At 42.2% G+C, this 23,470-nt stretch overlaps 1 pseudogene; it reads right to left on the bottom strand.

Moving 5' to 3' along the window:
• Nucleotides 1-1,882: 1,882 nt before the first annotated feature.
• LOC147433689 (pentatricopeptide repeat-containing protein At2g13600 pseudogene) lies at nucleotides 1,883-5,067 on the bottom strand (annotated as a pseudogene).
• Between the last annotated feature and the right edge of the window lie 18,403 nt (nucleotides 5,068-23,470).

Below are 23,470 nucleotides of genomic sequence, written 5' to 3'. Positions count from 1 at the left end.
AATTTTCGAGGCTGATTAGGGAAACTTAATAAACACCAAACAAGGTGTTTGAGGACTCATTTGAAAGCTTGCAATTCCCATGGACCCAAACATAAGCAGTTGATACAGGAAGCAAGTTGCCTCAAGCTCAAGGTGCCATCTCTATCAAAGAGAACATTCTCACAAATGGCTACATTGGATAGCAAAGTCTTTGAAGAAAGCATTCAAAGCTCCAATTTCAAGGAATCAAAAGCTTCAAAAAGTCTTCCAAGTCCTCATCAACAACCTATGAAAGGAAAAAGTTGTACTCATCTCTCTCTCTCTCTCTCTCTCTCTCTCTCTCTCTCTCTCTCTCCATTGGAAAAAAAAACTGAAAATCTTTGCATTCTCAAGCATAACATTCAAACATGTATGTTTCTACATTCAAACATGTATGTTTCTACATTTCTTTATGGAGATGAACACACTTTTGTGAAGAGGCTAGACAATGATCAAAGGAAAGTCTCCTTTATTAAGACCCCTCTATAACACACTATGGTAGAAAAGAGGGATCTCCTTGATTAAGGCCCCTCTATAGCACATTATGGTAGAAAAGAGGAATTGATAGGTTAAATTGTGATGAATTTCATACAACTCACTTATGTGAACTGAGAATGTGCTTGAATAGGACAAGATTGTTTTCCTATTGGGTGCTTTGCCATCTAGTTATGACCACATTGTCACTATCATTGAGGAAAATACCTAAAGTGCAAGATGTCATTGATTCCCTACAATCGAAGACAAGAGGCAAAGGAGAGCTCAACCATCAAGGGGAGGAGCATTAGAAGTTACATCTAATAAAGCATATTTAGAATGTAGGCGACGACCTAGCAGAGAAGGACACCTAGCCAAGATTGCTTCATATCCAAGGCTTCTTGAAGCACTCGGAAGAAGGATCGTCCTCCTTCCAAGTGCAACAAAGGTAGTCCAGGTAGTAGTTCAGAGTTCGAGGTGTTGGTTCATGTAGCACAGGAAGAAAGGACAAGAAGAAGTCGACAACAACAATCATGTTTCTTTTGATGTCATGTGACGTATCGAAGATCCTGATCTCAAGTTGCCCAACCGATATTCCCTTTCACAGTGCTCTAGTCATTTTGTTGGAAGGATGCACTAGGAATACCTATTCCAAGATGGCCCTAGAGATATTCCATATCCAATGCTCCAGTCATCCCTCGAGGGGTGCACTATGTAATCATGTTAATGTCTAACGTGAGTTCGAAAGGAGGGGTTTTAAAATACAAAAATTTTAGGCAATTTAACAGAGATACATTAAAATAAAAAGTTTTTATATTCAGTTTTAAAAAAATTCCCTAAAATAAAATATCATTTTATTCATTCATACATGTTAAAATAGAAGTTTTTTTAATACCCCGAGAACACACGTTATATAGAGGGGTACTGAATGGTGAACCCCACGAGTCATCCTTTGATTATGCATCCAAAACAATAACCCTCTCATGTATGCTTCTTGAAGCTCTCGGTTGAGACAACTTCAAGAAGCATCAATTGTCTGAAGTCATTACGAGTAACCATCAACATGGATCTTCCAATCCATTTGAAGCTAGAACATAGTTAAGATAGTCCAAATTGTCACAACTCCATCAAGATCTAATGCTCCTAGGCTTGCATCAACAGAAGTGAGATTCTTTTAATATGTGGTTCTAATCAGATGAATGGGTTCCTTGGTCAATTCCTCACTTGTTTGGGGCTTTGAAAAATTTGTGGCCCATACATTTTACATGTCAAATAGACTAAGACGATTGAGGCTATGAATCTACATGTTAAAAAAAGTCATGATTTGCTTGTGCTGTCTATCAAGAGTGTTGATTAAAGCTATGGCTACGACATTCATGTTCATCTCTCCTTCCTAAAGAGTAGCACAATCATCATATATCATACATCAGTATACTTAAATGGTATACTAATCTAGCTAGCTTTGAACAGAGGCCTTCTTCTGTGTACTTCTCAGCCATGAGAAAGTTTATGCTCTTTATAGAATATTCTTGCACCTTTACCTTTTGGTTTGGATCCAATCCAAAGAGACCTCTTGGATCTTCCACTTTCATTGTAAATGGCTCAGTTGTGTATGTGCCATAGTTAACAACTCTTCTACTAAGGGTGGGCATTTGACAATGTGCTCCTTGTAATGTCCACTTAAATACTATGTCTGCATCACAGCGTTTATGATAACAAAACATCACCCCCTTTTGTGATCATTAATCCCCAGATTTGCTGCGTGCAGTAAGTCCTCCAGATCGAGAAGCAGCCTTGATGATCCACCTGCACCTTTTGCATTAAGAGCTCTATGCTGCCTCTACGACAAGAAAGTATCATGAGGCACAACTTGTCACTGACCACGTTTCTCTTTAACACCAAAACACAACTCAAGTATTGGAGTAAGATGCTTTAGAACTTGATGAAAAAGTAATGTCATGTATCTTTTTTTTGTGATCTTTGTTATGTATTAACATCTCACAAAAACATTATGTTCGCCTGCCACAGTGGATAGCTACCGGAAGTCACCTGCTGCTGACCTACAAAACCGTGTGTAAAGTCTGGAACTCTTCAAGTGTCCCTACTAGAACAATCATCAACACTGGATGTGAGAGCTCTTAATTTGAGCGTGATGTTACGCAAGCATAACAAAAGCCACACACTGGTGTGATTTGGATAGCAAACTTTCTGCAAGTTGATCGGCGAAACAACTCAAGCTCCAAATGCTTCTATTTGAATATATACAGATAATGCTACCCTTGACTTACCATAGCTACACCATATTTTTGCACTCCACCCTCTTGTCTATCAACCTCTGCACAAGTATTGTTCATACAACTTGTACATGCCAATGTCAGTACTTTCAGTCATCAATGCAGGAACTCACATACTAATGCAACTTTGCTTACATGGAAATTTCCATTGCTATGCCTTCGTTTCCTCTCTCATAGCTTGAATTAAGTGCGCATCCTCATGCCTGCCAGCATCTGCATAAATATTAACCATGCAAGCATAAGCAGCAGAATCTGTTGCATCAACTTGCACAGCATGATCAAAAGCCCATCTTCCAAACTCTACATTTTTCCATTTGCGACATGCATGCAGCAACGTAAGCCACATTTGAAAGTCTGGAATTTGTGCCATTTTCTGAATAAGCTCAGCGGCCTTGTCCAAGTCGCCTGCACGACCGAGAAGATCCACCATACAAGTGAGATGATGTAGAGTTGGAGTCATGCCATAACTGTTGCTCATCAAGTGAAAGAATGTTTGGCCCTTTTCCAAGAGACCCCTATGATTGCATGTATTCAAAAGGATAGTGAAGGTGGCAAGATTTGGCTCTACGCCTCCTAACATATGGTCGAATAAGCAGAGCACAGTTTCGTCCTCTCCATTTTGGGAATACCCTGCCATGAGTGCACTCCATGCAACAACATCCCGGACAGGCAAATTGTCAAACACCTCTTGTGCTTCTTGAAGCATGCCACACTTCACATACATGTCTAGCAATGCAGTTCCAACCTCAAAATGTTTCTCAAGAGCACACTCTTTTACAATCTGTGAATGTATTTCTTGTCCTCTACCAAGAGAACCAGTGGTGCCGCATGCCTTCAATATGCAAGCAAATGTAAATGCGTTTGGAGAGAAGCCCTCTTTCTGCATAAGGTTAAAGAAATTCAATGCATCTTCACTGAGACCATGCACCCCATATCCCGTAATTAAGGATGTCCTTGAAATATTGTCGCGAATAGGAAGCTCAAGGAAGACTTCTTTTGCTTTCAGAAGTGCACCGCATTTTGCATACATATCCACAATGGCATTCCCTAGTACAAGATCATCTTCAAGAAAACAATCTCTCATGACTTGTGCATGTATTGCTCTGCCCTCATCAAGTGCACCTAAACTCCCACAGGCTTTCAAGATGCTAGCATAGGTGATTGCATCCGGGGAAAAACCCTTCCATTGCATTTGTTTGTAACAATCTAATGCTTCTGCACCAAGTCCAAGTTGAGAATATCCAGTAATTAGTACATTCCACATGACTTCACTATGAATCGGCGTATTGTCGAAAATTTGTCGCGCCTTTTTTATGTCACCGCATTTTGCATACATATCAATCAGTGCGCTTTTAACAACTATATGCTCTTCTAAAACATGTTCTTTAATAACCAAAAGGTGGATATCTTGGCCCTTATCTAAAGATCTAATGCTGCCACAGGCTTTCAAAGCACAAGCCAAGGTGACTGCATCCGGGCTATAGCCCTCAAATTGCATCTGCTCAAAACACTTCAGATCTTGTTGGCCAAGTCCATTTTGGGCCTAACCTGCAATGAGAGCATTCCAAGAGGCCACGTGCGGAGCAGTCAGCTTGTCGAAAGCTTCCTGTGCTTTTTCAAGAGCGCCGCATTTTGCGTACATGTGAATCAAGGTTGTTGCAACGAAGACATTATTCTCAAGAGACCCTTTCTGAACAACGTCGGTGTGTAATTTGCTACCTCCTTGCAAATCCTTCTTTCTGGCACAAATTTGAAGTGATTGAATGAGGGAAATAATACCCTTATCGCTAGCATCCTTTGTGATCCGATGAATTTCTTTACTAGCGATCAACGAGCCTCTCTCCTGTAGTGTTAGAGGTCCCTGCCCTGGCTCTCTTGCTTTTATCCACTCTCCTGAATTGTCTGCTGTTTTATCTCTGATATATTGGGCCTTGAAGGCGGTCTGAAATGCAAGAAAACACCCGATGTCATAAGGGGCTGTCTGTGAGGCATTATAAATGTACCCAAGAGCAGAAATTTCTCTCTCTCTCTCTCTCTCTCTCTCTCTCTCTCTCTGTTGTATTGCTTGTAAACAGTAAGGGAAGGGACCCTTGCGAGCAGCTGTGCATCTGCTTAACTAACACTACGATCCTCAGGAGCTGTTCGAGTGTCGTAAGAATGTAGTTGCCAGTTGCAAACACATTCGGAAAGATATTTGCAAGAAGATGACAAAGCATCTATACTATATCTAACTCCACCATGGCACTGCCAGCCCAACATCCTTGTCAATCCACATGGCAACTTCTCTTGGGGCTCGCCTTGGGCAATGCACACCCACTTTGCACCTACCTCGAGTTGCAACCAAACCTTGCTTTGCGGGCATATGATGCCTCGAGCCAATGCACAGCAATAGTGAGCGCACATCAATACTGAGCCCTTGATTTACAGATGCCCCTTCCTCCATGCCAACAACTTAGAAGTGCCTACAAATCGAGAGTGGGATTAGAAACCCTCCTTGCATGCTGGCTGTGACAAAATTAAGCTAGTTTCTTCAACCATACCGAAATTATATCAACAAGAGAGAGTGTTTCATTAAGGAAATTCCTCATGAGCAAAAAGGAAGTCCTTGGTTGGAGTCTCTAACAAGAAACAACATAACTAGTTAGCTTGGCATGCAAAATAACTTGAAAGCGAGAGACTAAGACCGACAACAGTTGAGGACCGGATTTACTTGGAGCTGTTCCCCCTTCCACAGGAACTTTGTATTATAACTTGAGAGAGACTTGTTTACAATACAATCTTTGTGCTCTTCAAAATCCAATTGATACCATGAAGATGCAAAGATTCAAGCACCAAAATTACACTTGGTAGGGCCTCAATCCCAAGACCTCAAACACCTTTAAAGGTGGAGAGAGCTAGTGGGGAGTGAGGAAAGAGAAGAAGAGGGAGAAGTAATCTTACAAGGAAGAAGTATTCTTCTCACATTAGTTCACTCATAAAGTATAGCATAGCATAGTAATGGAGATGGAGAAGAAGATAAGCATGCTTGTAAGCTTGACACTTGCTTGGATTTGCATTCCATGGTCAAGTATTGTTGGTGTTGGCTTCTCCACTTCTCTTAGTCTTGAGAAGGAGTCTTCACGTTGTGCAAATGAACTTCATTGAGGTAGGTAGAAAAGATAAAGCAGTCATTAGTCCATGGTTTCCTAGTGGCTAGAGGATTCCTTTTTACCCGACAACATCTTTCCAAAATGGATGACTAGTCCAATTGGTGCTTGGGACACTTAGCTGTTGCAAGCGTGTCTACTATATAGTCCATATCAATACTCCGAAGTAGATTAACAAGTTCTACTTGGTGCTTGGGAGACATAGTTGCCACAAATATGATCATAAGCATGCATACTTTAAAATCTGTGCACAATAAAAGAAATGGAGTCATATAAGACAAAAACTTTGTACATTATATACATTTACATGTGCTTACTCAAGTGAGTCATTGTAAGCCTTAACAAGGTGCATACTATCCTTACGTTGGATTCCTTGCATCCATCTACCATCTTCAAAAGGATAATTCTTGAATTTGACAAGATATCATCCAATAATCTTACCATCTCCCTAGACCTAGCTTGTCTTCATGTCGTAGGATGGACTGAGGTTGGAGTACCTCTTCTTGACCTTCAAATTCTGGAGGATCTTCAATGATGGCTTCTTGAGTTGGCTCTCCTTTGTAAGGCTTAAGTAAGCTCACATGGAAGGCATTGTGTATGAGCCAATGGGTTGGGCAGCTTCAATTGATAAGCCATCTCATTGATTGGCTTAAGGATTTGAAAGGGACCATGATATCATTTTGCTAGTTTAGCGTAATATTGTTGGTGTCCCGTAGGATTCTTGCCCTAGGTATGCCTTAGACGAGCTTTGGGAAACTTTAGCAAGACCCAATCATCTTTCTTGAAGGTCAAGACTCTTATGTGCTTATTAGTAGCAGCCTTCTATTTTTGCTGAGAGATAAAGAAGTATGTTTCTACTCCTCATAGAGTAGATTGAATCCCTCTATGCCCCGCATAAGGAGGAGCATGGGATTCATAAATTTCTTTCTCATGAAGTGAGTGAGTGACGCATAACCTATTGCCGTAGAGAAGATAACCATCTTGCAAGGTAAATGGTTCTGCTTTCTTCCCTTATGCAAGGGAAGAAAGCACATCTGTAAAATTTGGATCAATATCATACTCATCTATCATAGAGGATAGATCATTGTGAGTTGCTATTGTCACAACATTTACCTTTGACCATTGTGAAAGTGTATGGCGACTTGGTTGTGCTTGCCTGCAATGTGAGCAATATGAGAATTGAATTGCGAAAGAAAATTTGTCCACCTCATTTGTTTGTCAAAAATCTTGGTTTGGGTCATGAAGTATTTGAGGCTTTTATGATCCGTATGTAAAATAAATGGAGTCCCCAAGAGATAATACTTCCATGTTTCTAGGGCATGTAGGATAGCTAATAGCTCTTTTTCATAAATGAAGTGTCATTGCCTTAGCAAGAAATCATGAGTTTCATTCCAAAACAAAACTCATTGATGCAAGATATCACTTCAATTGGGAAGTATTGGCAGATAAGTAGATAGAGCTTGTCAAGGTTCACATCGATGACAACCATGAAAATTCTCTTACGAAGAGCTTACTTTGGAGCGGTTTGTGCATTGTATAGACTTGATGGGTGTGGAGTGAAGCCAATGCCATGCTTCACTTTTGTATAGTTTTTGTACATATTGCTTTGTTTTGGTCACTTTTAGGGCCACATTGGCCTTAAGTGGGAGGTTATTGGAGTAAAGACCACTCTAGCTAGACATTTACCCACAACCTACCAGCACACCTAGCACACACAAGATATACATAGTTTGCCCAAGTGTGGGCTAATTCATGGGAAAGCAGCCACTCAATGGCTTTACACTTTAAACTTGAAGTCGGGCTTAAAAACCCTTAATGGTTTTCTGTCTGATTCTCTCTCTTCCTTGCACTTCTTGCTTCATGACACGACAATCATGTCGCGCCACCCACTAGCCCATAGTACTAATTATTTTTCTCTTATCTCAATGCGATAGAAAATTAGGAGTTGCACATTTTTTGCTACATAATCTCCACCCCACACTGTGTTCTCTCTCCCTCTCACTCTACGTGCATGCAACCATCCTTCAAGTGGTATCAGACCTTTTGTGAGCTTGGTCTTTGCGAATGTGTACAAAGAGATTGTGAGCTCTGAGCTTAGCCTCGAGGTTGCGATATCTAGGAGCTTGTGGAAGCTTTGTTCAGAGGGGTTCTGAGAAACTTATAGGCTAGGATGTATCAACATGAGTTCTGAAGTTCAATATTGAGAAAATGTATGGACTATGCTGGGGTCAACAAGGATTGGCCAATTGCTAGCTTCAAAAGGAAGCACTGTTGAAAATTTGCATAGTGCAAGCACTGGGACTCCAAGCAAAGAATTCTACATAAATATAAATAAGCAACATTGTGAAGATTGAAGGGAGCATTAAGATGCTATTCCCTCATATGTACTCATTGTGGTGTTGGGATTTGAGATGGTCTTATCCAAAAAACTCAGTGTTGCAGTTGATGCTCTCGTAAATATGTATACCCTTGTGTTTTTTGAACTGGAACTTGTCGATGAAATTGCATATTAGATGCAAATCTTAGTCAATTTATGTGAGTTGATGGTCTTGTGCGTGCCACCGTTTCACATAGCTAAGAGAGTCATTTCACTTGTGCAGATATGGACTTTATGGCCAATTTATGGCTATTTTATGGAAAGTTTGATGTTGATTTGAAGCGCTGCTCTCTTGAGGGCAATTTATAATAGATGCTTATGGTCTTGTGATCCACATTTATGCATACTCCTAGAGACCTTTGGTTTGATTTGGGCACTATTTATGCTCCTCTTTGAGCTCTCATACTTTGCCAACATAAAATTATGGTTATCTTGCTAGCTTATGATATTGAATGTTTGATTGTGAGCATCGATTTTAATGAGTTTTCTTTATGGCATTCTTGATGATTTTTTTTTTTGCATTGATCAGTTCATGGTAGATTTGTGCACTCTTTTGACAGTCTTTGACTATCATGATTGTGATGCCTCTCATGTGTGACAAAGGCAGTTTTTGTTTATGGGAGATTAGAATTTCTTAAGCTACTTGGTTGATTTGGTGCTTGTTTATGTGCATGAAAACTACTTTCAACAAGTTTTGATCTATCTTTCCTGCTTTATATACAAAGTTTGTGATATTTCCTGGTACACTCACGTGGTGCCAATTTTGGCAATTATCGTCTTGAGTCTTTATAACTAGCCCGAACAGGGGGAGTCCAACCACGACCATAGAAGACCGATATCAGGAAACACATACCATAGCATGCCAAGAGGGCAGGGCCCAATGTCCTTATCACTAGAGGATGCCTCGCAGGGATCCACCATGACAGTGCCACTGCCACCGACCACCACATGCCCTTCGAGAGTCTTCACATAAAGCTGACTAGATAAGGCCAAAATTGAGATGATGTCGGGAGCAAAATGAGCCTTCCACAACCTAGATCCAAGCCCCAAAGGGCACATCACAGGGAACATGAGCCTCCAGGGTGAAACCGCCATCGAGAGAACCACCACTTCCAAAGACCGAGTAGGCTAACAAAGAGGAGCCATGCCCCAGCTATGGAGTCCTGCCCACTACCATAGAGCCATCCTTCGCCTGCCACACTCTAGAGAAACTCGCGAGGGGAGCACCAAACATATCAACCATCCATTCTCCTCCCGGGGAGGAGGTGGGAGGGGCGACCGCTCCCAGAGTCCAAAAAGAAGGGAATCATAGGGTGGCAGCAAGGGAAAGAAGCAAAAACTTAGGAGGACTTTCCCAAATTCTCACCCCAGAGGAGTCATGCTTCCAAGCCTCGCTATTGTGCCCCAACCCTCTCCACCAAGGCTTGAAAGCCCCCCGTCGCAGGACCGCCTTCAACCTCCCCACTATGCGGCCTCGCAGGCTGCAGAGAACAGGCGAGCATAACTCCTAGTGAGGGAAAAAATGCCCCAACGATCCTAAGTGTGTTCACACACATCACTACCACATGTATATGGTAACAAATCCCCCATGGGAGTGATGCGGTGAACGAGAGCTAGCACCTAGAGTAGAGGGAAGTGACATGCCCTGTGAGAACATGATCAATCCACAAAGGGGAGTAAGCCCAAAGCTTTGCGAAAATCTTTGAACTTCTCACAAGACAATGCCTTTGTGAAAAGGTATGCAAGGTTGTCCTGTGTTGGCACAAAAGCCAAGTTGATCTCTCCTGCTGAGAGCCTCTCCCTGACATAGTGGTAATGCACCTCAATGTGCTTTGTGCAAGCATGAAAAACTGGGTTCCTCGCAACTGCCAATGCACTCTCGTTGCTAGTGTAGATAGTGTTGGCAGTGTCCTGTCCAACACCCAAATCAGCCATAAGGCATTTGAGCCATACACACTCAATCGTAGTTGTGAACACTACCTTGTACTTAGCCTCACAACTAGAAGTTGCCATAGTAGGTTGCTTCTTTCTCAACCATGATATACATGAACTGCCAAGGATGAAACAAAAACCACTTGTGGACACTCGCGTGTCAAAACAACCAGCCCAATCTGAGTCCGAAAAAGCAAGTAAATCTGGTGGCAATGATTCCCCCTTGGGATAAAATAAGCCAAGATGTAAAGTGCCACTCAAGTAGAAAAAAATCCTCTTGAGCGCTTGCCAATGCTTAGATCCTAGGATATGCATAAATCTGCTAACCTGTAAGACTGCAAACTGAATATCCAGCCTCGTGTTGCATACATAAATAGGGAAACCAACAATAGTTTGGTAAAGAGTGACATTGACAAGATCACCAACATCATGAAGAATCAATTTAAATCTTATTTCCATGAGAGGGGAAATAGGTTTGCAATCCTCAAGTGCAAACTTACATAGCAATGTGTCTATGTAACTTGTTTGACACAAGGCAATACCACCATCACATTGCTTAAACTGTATGCCAAAGTAATGATGCAACAGCTCCAAATCTTTCATCTTTAAAGTAGCATTTAAATCAGCCTTAAATTCAGCAATATGTCTCTCATTTGGTCTAGTGATCAACAAATCATCCACATAGAGAACCACAATGAGAAATACATCACCCTCACACTTTACATACAATGTGCTTTCTGTTGGAATGTTACAAAATCCTCGTTTGACCAAATGAGTATTAGCTTTCTCATGCCAAGCAAGAGTATATTGCTTCAACCCATACAAAGATTTCTTACATCTACACACTTTATCCTCTTTCCTTTCTTGACAAAACCGCGAGGCTGTGTTACATAAACTTCCTCAAATATTTCACCATTCAAGAAAGCAGTAACAATGTCTGACTGATGTACATCCCAAACAAAATGAGTTGCCAATGCACATAGAAAACGCATAGTAGTCATACAAATCTATGACAAGTGGGAGCAAAAGTCTCTTTTTAATCTATGCCTTTTTGTTGTGCGTAACCCTTTGCAACAAGTTGAGCCTTAAAGCGATCAATCTCACCATCCGGCTTGCATTTCAACTTGTAAACCCACTGCCTTTTTCCCAGGAGGCAAATCACATAAAGTCGTCGTGTCATTTTCTCTAAGTGCATCATATTTTGATTGCATGGCAGTCATCCAGTTTTTTGAATTTTGTGCTTCATCAAAAGACAAAGGTTCCTCAACATCACATAAGCTAGACACAACCAAAGCATAACAATATGATGCATAAGATGCATAGCAAGAACTTGAACGAGTACAACTAGACAAAGGTGCATCCAATTTACTATCACACAAAGTATGCACCAACCATTTAGGCATACCTCTAGCATGCTCATTCTCAGCCCTTTCCTCATCAAGTACATCATGTACATCCACATTAGTAATAGGCTGATCTGTAACATTTTCAAAAACCCCCATAGGCTGTACATTTGCCTCATTGGAATTTACATTCAAGCTTCCACCACTGAAAAGAGGCAACAAAGTGTCATAAATGTCGTGTGAGATTGCATTTATGTCTCTAGTACATGACAGCAAGGGCTGAACAGAATCTTCCACAAGCACAACATCCTGTGAGCACCAAGATACGCTTTGTTTGTGGATGATACAACTTGTAGCCTTTGCTTTTGGCACTATAACCAATTGAATGGAGGGTGTCCATTTCTTGGGTCATAAGTCTCCAAGTGCTAGCAAAAGTTTGGTAAGAATCTGGCAAAGCATCAAGAACAATTTGCACAAGGAAACTGTCAGAATTGACTTTGTCTGCAGAAATAAATTGCTCATTGATATCCTTGACACCATCAAGGACAGTGTCCATATCATCTTCCTCATGCATAGTCTTTGACTCGAGCTCTTTACACAGCAATGCAATTTTTGCCTCATTACAAGTTGCATAAAGACCAGTTAGAATATCCCAAGCTTGTTTTGCAGATTTCGCTAAATGAATGTGAGGAGTAATAGTGCGCTTCACAGACAACGCAATCAATGCATGAGCATGCGCATCTTTTATATCACAACGAGCTTGCTCAACCTTAGGCAAAACAGCTCTGGCAGCATCAATCAATGCATGAGCTTGCACATCTATTACATGCCAATGTGTTAGGAAATACGACGTAGCTAAATAGATAATTTAGTAGATTACTTAATGGAGAGAGACAAATTTACATACACGAGATTATAGAGTAGAGAGAGAGAGAGAGAGAGAGAGAGAGTACACACGATATACGTGGTTCACCCAATGTGGGCTACGTCCACAGGAAAGCATCCACTCAATGGCTTTAGTACTTCAAAACAAGAAGTAGTTTACAAAGGGATTATACCATTAATGGAGCTCCCGCCTTGCTTCACTCTCACCACCTCACACTCACCTTGTTGTATCAACTTCACACTATGAAATGTGTGTAGAAATGGCCTTATTTTTAGGCCAAAAGGGCTGCCCTCTCTTATGAGAGGCAGCCATGTGTAGCCGCCCTTGTGTGAATAAGTCCAAATCGGACCCTCCAATCCGCCCATGTGTGGCCGCCCTTGAGAAGACAAGTCCGCTTTTGAATTCGGCCACCGGCCATTGACTCGCCAAAACTTCAAGAAGCCCTCCTCTTTGATTGAAACCCCCCATGAGAGCTTTGCCCATCAACCTTTGAAAAAGCCTAAGACCTCGCCTCCTTTAGGCCACCCGTGCTCTACTTCTCCCTCTTACAATCCTCCCATTTTAAACACTCCAAAGAACTCCTTTCCATCTTCATCCTCATCCAACACCGTGCCCCTACCCTCTCTACTCAAAACCCCCAATTATCCCCTCAACTCTCTCACACCACAATCCAAGCCACTCCACCCTAAGCACAGTTTGCCTAGAACTTCAAAAAACTTGCAATGGAGGATAGTGCAGTAGGGAAGGAGCACCCTACCACTTGGGTCCATTTGATCTTCTCTCAAGCCCCTCTCTTTCTCCATATTTGGACCCCTCCTCCGTGTATATTTCCTCTCCTTTCCCACTCCCCCTACTCGGGTAGGAAGCGTTGTAAATTTTGGCTCCCCTCACTAACCCCCACCTTTTTAAGATTTTGTCTCTTAGCAAAATTACTACGTTTTCACTTGAACACAGGGTTACCAACCTCTCCTACCATAATCTCTCCAATCGTCCTCTCTCCCACTCCGAAGGAAGGCTTGTAGGCCTGGGTCTCAATTACATTCCTCCCTCTCCCCCTCCCCCCCTCTCCTCTTTTCTTCAAGCTTACTCCAATTTAGAAAGAGGTTTACAACTCAAAATGTTCTTTAAAAATAAACCCTCTCTTCCGCCCTCCCCTTTCTCTATCTCTAATCCTCTTTGGAATCCTCCCTCTCCCTCCACTTCTCTTAGCCAAACCTTTGAGTTTACCTCTTCTCTCTTTAAGAATCTTCTCTTCTCTCTTCCTCCTTTTCACTCTAAACCTCTTTTAATGAACTCCATCTCATCATTAAGAAAGGATAGTAGCATCATTATCAAACCTGCAGATAAGAATTTAGGTCCCGTAGTCCTCTCTAGGTCTTGGTATTGTTCTGAAGCCCTGCGTCATCTCATGGACCCTTTCACCTACTCCAAAATCTCCACACCCCCCTTAACCTTTTGTACTCTCCCTCCTTTCATCAATTGTCACCAATTACCCTCTTCTTCCTGGCAACGAAAGAGCTTTCATCCTCTCCTCCTTGCATGAAAACCCAAGGCCTTGCCCCTTCTTTCTTTTACCTAAAATCCACAAACCCATCCTTGTTGGCCGCCCCATTTGTTCGTACAAAGGCTACATTTTGGAGAATGCCTCTAAATGGCTCCATGCACAGCTTTACCCCATTCTTTTGTCCAAAAGACAACACTTGAAGGACTCTCACTCTCTGATTTTAGACCTAGCTTCTATTTCTTTTTCTCCCAACATTATCCTCTTCACCTTTGATGTGGAGTCTCTGTATCCTAGTATCCCCATACAGGATGGCCTCTTTGCCCTTAAGCATTCCATCAAGGGGTTCTTCCCTTCCCCTAAGATCCACTTTATATTGTCCTTAGCCTCTCTTATCCTCAACCACCATTATCTCTCTTTCAATGGACAGTTTTGGCACCAAATAAAGGGCACCGCTATGGGGTCAAACTTTGCGGTGGTTTATGCTTGCCTTTTTCTTTGCTTTTTAGAAGAGGGCTTGAATCTCCTTTCTTCCCCTTCCCTTCTCTATTTCAAGAGATTTGTGGATGATGCCTTTGGAATATGGGACGGTCCTCTCTCTAGCCTAAACAAGCTCCTCCAAAAGTATGGACACCCTCTCCAAGAACATATCAAAATCTCCATTGCGACATCCTCACAAGAAGCTTTTATTCTGGATATTCACTTCTTCAAGGGACCCTCTTTTGGCGCTCATGGATTCTTAGATACCCAATGCTATCAAAAAAGCCTTAATTCTTATAATTACATCCCTTGGCAATCTTGGCACCCTATGCACCAAAAGATCGCTTTTATTCTCTCAGAGCTTCGGAGATACGTTATTAGAGAAAGCTCTCTTTCACGCTTTATCTCCATTCGTAACCTTTTCTTTGCTAGACTAAGAGCGAAGGGGTATCCCTCTCCCCTTTTGAAAGCCTGCTTCCTATACCTTTCCTATAACTTGTGAGACCCTCTCTCCTCCAATCTGTGTCTAAAACTAAACCCGCTCCAACCATCATCAAGATTCCTTTCTCACCTCTAATACGTCATCTCAATTTGTCCCATTCCATTATCAAACCCCTCACTAAGCTTCTTAAATCCAACACCAACCTCGTACATTTACCTAAACCCTTGATATGTTGGACAAATGCGCCCAATCTCGGCACTTTGCTCTCTAAACCTTCCTCCCCCCCCCCCCCCCCCCAAGGTAATGGGATTTCCACCCTCCATTTTTGACTAAACCCTACTTCAGCTTAATTCGATAATCTTTGACCTCTTGATTTTGTGCAACCCCTCTAAAATAACTACACCCATTCCCTAGAAGGAGTCAACACACTTGGAATTTTTTTCCCTTTTGTACATTTTTGGCCACTCCTTTTAGCATCCCATGCACAAAATTTATTACCCTACCAACCCTCTTCCTTTCCCTCCCTTTTTTTGTAAGGTACCCTCTTAAAGAGTGGTCATTATCTGTCATTCAATGGGTACTACCCCTCTCTATTACAGTACCTGATTGCAGTTTTTTTTTTTGAACCACACCTCACTATTTATACCCCCTCCATAACCTCCTATTGTTTACACCACTGAAGAGCTTATTAAGCGAAACGCGTTTGGTGTAATACTTGCTTTTGTTTCTACCCACCCACCCCCCCCCCCCCCAACCACATCTTTGGTCTCTATCTTCTCTCGCAAGTTTCGCTCGCTTTGATTTCTTTTTATTGCAACGCCTTGCTTCACTCTCACCACCTCACACTCACCTTGTTGCATCAACTTCACACTATGAAATGTGTGTAGAAATGGCCTTCTTTTATAGGCCTAAAAGGCTGCCGTCTCTTATGAGAGGCAACCATGTGTAGCCGCCCTTGTGTGAATAAGTCCAAATCGGACCCTCCAATCCGCCCATGTGTGGCCGCCCTTGAGAAGACAAGTCCGCTTTTGAATTCGGCCACCGGCCATTGACTTCCGACCACCGGCCACCGGCCAACCGACGGTTGTTTTCCGACCACTTTTCGGACCCCGTCCGGCTATAATATTCCGACGAAAAGGAATATTCCGGCGAGGGAAAAAAGTCTCGGGGGCTTCCACCCCCGAGGCCCCTAAAGTTGCCCCTGATTTTTGGCCGTGAAAATTTTGGTTTCCGGCGAGTGATTTTCCTTCACGCACGATGGCTTCTCCTCATAATGGGGGCCTTACAAATGTGTGCTTTTACCACAGAAGATTACAAGGGGTAAATCAGGCTCCATACTTAACAATCTCCCACTTGGAGACTGATCTCCAAACCAAACCTATGACTGCTTTCCATTTTGGCTTCTTATCCTTGAATGCCGATTGAAGATGGGTCAACATCTCCTTGTTGACTACCTTTGTAAACATGTCTGCAGGATTTTCACTTGTATGCACCTTTCATAGCTTTAGCTGTCCGTCTTCCAAAAGAGTGCGTATGAAGTGATATCTCACCTCAATGTGCTTTGTCCTTGAATGAAAGGCTGAGTTCCTCGCAAAATGGATAGCGCTTTGGCTATCACTATACAAGACACAATTGTCTTGTTTGAATCCAAGCTCTTCTAAGAATCTGTGAAGCCATAGAATTTCTTTGCTTGCCTCCGTCATTGCTACATACTCTGCTTCCATGGTAGAAAGTGAAACCACTTTCTGCAGCTTTGAAGCCCAGCTTACTGTTGTGCCTCCAATTGTGAACACATAGCCAGTACTGCTCCTTCGAGTATCTTTGTCACCTGCCATATCTGCATCAGCATACCCTTCTAGAAAAATATCAGTTCCTCCAAAATACAAAGCATTTGTTGTTGTCCCTTTTAGATACCTAAGTATCCACTTCACAGCTTGCCAATGCTCTTTACCTGGGTTGTCCATGAACCTACTCACAACTCCCACTGCATGTGCAATGTCTGGCCTTGTCCAAACCATAGCATACATTAGAGAACCTACCGTTGCAGCATATGGAACTTTAGACATATAGGCTATCTCCTCTTGTGTCTTTGGACACATATCCTTCGTTAGTTTAAAATGACCAGCCAAAGGTGTAGAAACTGGTTTTGCATTTTACATTGCAAACCTTTCTAGTACCTTCTTGATGTAATCTTCTTGAGATAGCTTTATTGTCTTCTTCGTCCTGTCCCTTGATATTTTCATACCAAGTATCCTCTTTGCAGCACCTAAATCTTTCATTGAAAAAGATTTAGACAGCTCCTCTTTTAGGTCTTTGATGTCCTGCATGTTAGAACTTGCAATCAACATGTCATCAACATATAACATTAGGATGATGAATTTCCCATCTCCCAAATTCTTCGTGTAGACGCAGTGATCCGAGTTGCATCTTGTGAATCCATGATCCAACATCCATCGATCAAACTTCAAGTACCATTGTCTTGATGCTTGCTTTAAACCATACAAGCTCTTCTTTAATCTGCAAACCATTTTCTCCTTACCTTTTACTTCATACCCCTTTGGTTGAAGCATGTAGATTTCCTCCTCTAAGTCACCGTGAGGGAATGCCGTATTTACATCCATTTGCTCGAGATTTAGATCATGTGCAGCCACAAGGCTTAAGACAAGCCTAATTGAGTTCATTTTTACAACAGGAGAAAATATTTCATTGAAGTCAATACCTTTCTTTTGAGAAAAACCTTTTACCACAAGCCTAGACTTGTACCTTTTCTTCCCACCTTCTTCTTCCTTCACCCTGTACACCCATTTGTTTTGAAGTGCCTGCTTACCTTTAGGCAACTCAACCAATTCCCATATTTGGTTGCGATGTAGTGAGTCCATCTCCACTTGCATGCTCTTCGTCCATTCTTCTTTGGATTCATGTTGCATAGCTTCTTCGTATGATTCCGGCTCTCCAAAATCTGAGATCAAGAGATGGTTGAAGGAAGGAACAAACCTTTATGGAGGTCTACTTGCTCTTGTAGATCTTCGGGGAATAGGTTGAGGCTCTTCATTTGGTTGACATTGTTGCACATTGTCACCGTTTGCAGTCCTTGAGTCTTCCCCGTCCTCAAGCTCCATGTACTCATCACCTGTTTCTTTTGTTTGTTTTCTTTCCAAGTAATCTTTGTACATATTTTGTTCGTTAAAAATTACATCCCTACTCCTTAGATTTTACCATCTTCAGGATTCCATAGGCGATACCCAAAGTCACCTTCTCCATAGCCAATGAAGAAACACTTTTTAGACTTTGCATCTAGCTTTGATCTTAGGCTTCTATCTATGTGCATGAAAGCCTCACACCCAAACACTTTGAGAAATGCATAATTCACCGGTTTACCTGTCCATGCCTCTCCTGGAACTCCCCCATCCAATGCCGTTGAGGGTGACCGATTGATTAAGTACACAGACGTACTTACAGCTTCCGCCCAAAGCTCAAGCGGTAGGCCTACATGTAGCCGCATGCTTCGTGCTCGCTCCATGATTGTCCTGTTCATCCTTTCCAAAATCCCATTTTGTTGAGGTGTCCTTGGGGTTGTCCTTTGCCTCCGAATGCCATTGCTAGCACAAAAGCTTTCAAAAGCTTGGCTACAATATTCGCCTCCATTGTCGGATCTAAGGCATTTAACCTTGGTACCTGTTTCATTCTCCACAAAGGCTTTCCACCTTTGAAATATGGAAAATACATCGGATTTATTCTTCATGACATAAACCCATGTTTTTCTAGTCGCATCGTCTATGAATGTTACATAGTACAATGAGCCACCAAGTGATGGTGTACTTGCAGGACCCCAAACATCAGAATGAACCAACTCAATTTTTTATTTTTTCTTTCATTCCTGATTTTTGAAAATTTACCCTCTTTTGTTTACCATAAACACGATCTTCACAGAACTCTAAGTCCACTTCTTTCAAACCTGGTAGAAGCTTCTTTGTTTGAAGGATTTGCATTCCTTTGGCACTCATATGCCCAGTCGGTAGTGCCACACCGCACTGTCAACTTCTATAGTTGCTGCACAAGCTGAAGGTTGCGTGCTAATAGTACACAAGTAAAGTGTACCGACTTTTTCTCCCTTGGCAACAAACCAAACCAAAGATCCCTTTGAGATCTTCCACCGTTTGTTTCTGAATGCAATGTTGTGACCTTCATCGTCCAATTGTCTTGTAGAGATTTAATTTTTTGCGATGAAGAAGGAACATGCCCTAACTCTTTAAGCTTCCATTCATTTTCGTTGGCAGTTTTGACAGAAAACTGTACCTTTTCTCACAAGCTTCATCATCTCCCAAGTATACATACCCAAAATTACCTTTGGTGTAGTCTTGGAAATGTTGCTTGTGTGGTGTCGCATGGAATGAAGCCCCGGAATCTACTATCCAGGAATTAGACACATTGTCTAATGAGAGAATTAGAGCATCTTGCTCTACTTCACCTGCCACATTGGCCTCCGATGTTGGCTTGTTGTCTTGAGACTCTGTCTCCTTCTTCTTCTTGGACCAGCAATCCTTCTTGACGTGGCCCTTCTTGCCACAGTTCCAACATTCAAGAACTGACTTTGTGCGTGACTTGCTCCGCTTGAGCGATCACGACCCTTTTGGTTTTTGAACCTTTCCTTAGGCCTTTCTTGTTTCCACTGACAGTGCAACACTTGATGATTCTCCTGTGCTTCTCCTTCGTATTTCTCGCTTAGGAGAAAAACACCCACAACATCATCAAACTTAAGAGTATTTGTGCCAGAAATAGAATTACTTATAGCCATCACAGGTTGTCCCAACTATCCGGTAGAGATGATAGTATAAGGAGAGCTGCACTTCGTCATCGAAATTGATTTTCACCGATCGAAGTTGACTTATGTTTGTGTTAAAGTCATTTAGGTGTTCTGCAATGAACCATTCTCTGCATCTTTATATTGAACAAGCGCTTCATAAGGAAATACCTTATTGGATGCCAATGGTTTCTCGTAGAAGTCGTCAAGTGACTTCATCAAGTCCTCCGTGGTCTTCATCTCCGAAACATTGAAGGCCACCGTTGACGCCAAGATTAACCAGATTGTTCCCAATGCCTTTCGATCAAGGACAATCCATACTTCATCTGCCATTGTTGTGGGCTTCTTCGTAAGACCGCCTAGTGGCAAATAGAGGTCCTTCTGGTAGAGATAGTCTTCAATCTGCATCTTCCAATGTTGGTAGTTTTTGCCGTTGAACTTCTCAATCTTGATCTTCCCTTCCTCCGCCATAACTCCCACTCAATTCAAGGAATCCTTTCCTTGAGATAATTTAGCTACGAGCAAACCTTGCTCTGATACCAGTTGTTAGGAAATAAGACGTAGCTAAATAGATAATTTAGTAGATTACTTAATGGAGAGAGACAGATTTACATACACGAGATTATAGAGTAGAGAGAGAGAGAGAGAGAGAGTACACACGATATACGTGGTTCACCCAATGTGGGCTACGTCCATGGGAAAGCAGCCACTCAATGGCTTTAGTACTTCAAAACAAGAAGTAGTTTACAAAGGGATTATACCCTTAATGGAGCTCCCGCCTTGCTTCACTCTCACCACCTCATACTCACCTTGTTGCATCAACTTCACACTATGAAATGTGTAGAAATGGCCTTATTTTATAGGCCAAAAGGGCTGTCCTCTCTTATGAGAGGCAGCCATGTGTAGCCGCCCTTGAGAAGACAAGTCCGCTTTTGAATTCGGCCACCGGCCATTGACTTCCGACCACCGGCCAACCGACGGTTGTTTTCCGACCACTTTCAGGCCGCCGTCCGGCCATAATATTCCGGCGATGGAAAAAAAAGTCTCGGGGGCTTCCGCCCCCCAGGCCCCTAAAGTTGCCCCTGATTTTTGGCCGTGAAAATTTTGGTTCCCGGCGAGTGATTTTCCTTCACGCACGATGGCTTCTCCTCATAATGGGGGGCTTACAAATGTGCGCTTTTACCACAGAAGATTACAATGGGTAAATCAGGCTCCATACTTAACACAATGAGCTTGTTCAATCGTAGGCAAAACAGTTCTGGCAACAGCAATCCTTCCACCAAAACCTGCACATCATCAACATCGCCTATATCCTCAGAACGAGGATGTACAGCAATGCCCTGCACAATATTCCAGACACCCTTTGACACAAGGACATGTTGCATCATATAAGCCCACATAGAGTAATTGTCCCCATCCAATCTATCCTCAGCAGCATACATCTTGAACACATCTGTGTTGCTGTCAACCATGGCAATTGCTGCACTTGATGTGAAAACTTCTCAAAAAGAGGAGAACCGAAGCGGGAACAACACGTGCTATATAGCACAACCCGTAGAAGATTGTAAGGGACCTGTTATGTAGAGAGCGGCACTGACAAAATTTTTGCACAAAATGACAAAATAGCATGTGGAGTACTGCCTGTAGTGGAAATCAAGGCTGAAATGAACCCGCATCAAAAATCAAAAACTTGCTAACGCTTGCTAAAGCTCACAAAAATCAGAGAAAGTGAGCAAGCATGTGTTGGAGCTGCTAGCAACTAAGCCCGAGAGGATCCAACCTGCTCTGATACCAATTGTTGGAATTAGGGTTGCAAGAAAACACACATGGCTTGGAGAAGATGAAGGAAGCTCAAGGCACACAACAGAGAGTGTATTACTTAGTGTCCAATGGAAAGATAAGATAGCCCTAGAGTGATGGGAGTATATACAATGCACGGCAGGAAAAACCTCCTAGTGAGGGAAAAAATGCCCCGGCGGTCCTAAGTGTGTTCACAAACATCACTACCACATGTATATAGTAACAATGTCCAAAAATTTCAACTTGTAATCTGCTAGGGTTTTTGTGGCAAACATTTTAAGGTATCCCACTCTGCCAAAAGCTGCACTCCAAAGAAAGATATTTGAAGACATGTAACGTCGAGCAAAAATTTACTTGAAATCTTGCCAAGTCCTTGGAGTGTGCGGCTTGGTAGCTATAGACATCCACCACTGCATGGCACTATCTCTGAGAAAAAAAATAGCTTGAAAAATCCGTGATCCTTCTCTTGCAAGTAATCTTTATGGCTTGTGCTTTGTAAGACAGAGCAATGAAGATGGGAGCACGCTCGATGTACGATGAAATAAGGGTGGGAGTGGCAAATAAGTCCGAGGTCTAGACACAAAGATACTTCAAATAAAATTCCTTGAAAAACATGAAAGTGCCATCTTGCTCTGTGTGCTCTTTGGTAGGATCGATAGGCTTTCAGAAAAGCAGGCGCCTGAAGCTCTGATACACTGAAGTGTGCCAAAGAATGAGCTCATGGCACATATTTAAAGGCCCTTGGCCTCAAAAGCAGTTACATGAAAAGCTTCAAACTCAAAATAATTTTCCCCAAAAGCAGTCAGCACGTTTTGCAAAAATCCATACAGCTGCCACGTCACAAACGTGAATTGTGGGTGTCCGTACAACTACCATGTCTGCATATCAATGTAAAATCCGACGCGTCCGTATTCCTACCACGTCATCAATTGCTAGACAAAAGAGCCTGTGTGTGTGTGTGTGTGCGCGCGCGCGCGCTGATCCTGCTTTATTTAATCTCTTTAGGTCACTTGGGCCCCATTGGACGCGGTCCCATAAGTTGGTGGGAACTCTTCTTTAAAGATAAGCCACTCGGCAAGACTTTGCAAGTTGGTAAAACTTCTTATGCCGCTTCTGCTTCTTCTGTTGCTTGTAGGGTTTAGGCCTCTTGGTCAGGATCTGCAAGTTGGCTCCGTTCTTCAGTGGTTTGACACGTCAACAATTTGTGACACCCCTTCGTGAGGATCTTTTGTACTCCCGAGGCAGTCACTTATCAAAAGACCCCTATATCACGTGCGTTCAAGAGGTAATTAATAATACCCCAATATACATACTATACTTACACTGTGAGCCTATTTAAAAAACCCCCACCCCCCTCTGTATGTATACATTTTTATACATTTTGGTCTATTAATAATCCTCTCCGGTTAACTCACGTGATATCATACACTGTCTAAAAAGTGACCGTTTTCATCTTTTAGTTAATCAAATTCCACTTTTCTAAAAAAAAAACTCATTTAGCTAAAAAAATAGACATCATCAATAACCATTCTTCAAGCTGCAAGTCACTCTCATGCTCAATGACATACCATAGAACAATCCTCTCTCTCTCTCTCTCTCTCTCTCTCTCCCCCCCCCCCTTTCTTTTTGGGGAAGGCTTACAAAAAAAAAAATTGCTAAAGAAGAATAGAGCAAGTAGAATTGAAAGCTTCCTAGTAACATATATATCACCATATCACACTCATCAGTGAGCTACCTTCACCAAAGAGCCAGAGTAATCCATTACACAAGCAAGAAAAATGATGAGTTGTGTCCCTCAAGTCAAAATTGTATAAAGACCTGCGCTTTCCTCATCAAAAGAGCAATAATCTGTGGATGTGTCCATGCTAATGTTGCATAGAAGGAGAAACAAGCCGACTCTAACGCGCGAACGACGGCACTACTTGTTGTTAGAGAGAGAGAGAGAGAGAGAGAGAGAGAGAGAGAGAGAGAGAGAG

This window comes from Adiantum capillus-veneris, chromosome 19, assembly GCF_014529385.1.
Source record: "Adiantum capillus-veneris isolate H3 chromosome 19, ASM1452938v2, whole genome shotgun sequence".
NCBI lineage: Eukaryota > Viridiplantae > Streptophyta > Polypodiopsida > Polypodiales > Pteridaceae > Adiantum > Adiantum capillus-veneris.
The sequence above is the reverse complement of the archived record's forward strand: the minus strand, read 5'-3'. Positions and strand labels throughout refer to the sequence as shown.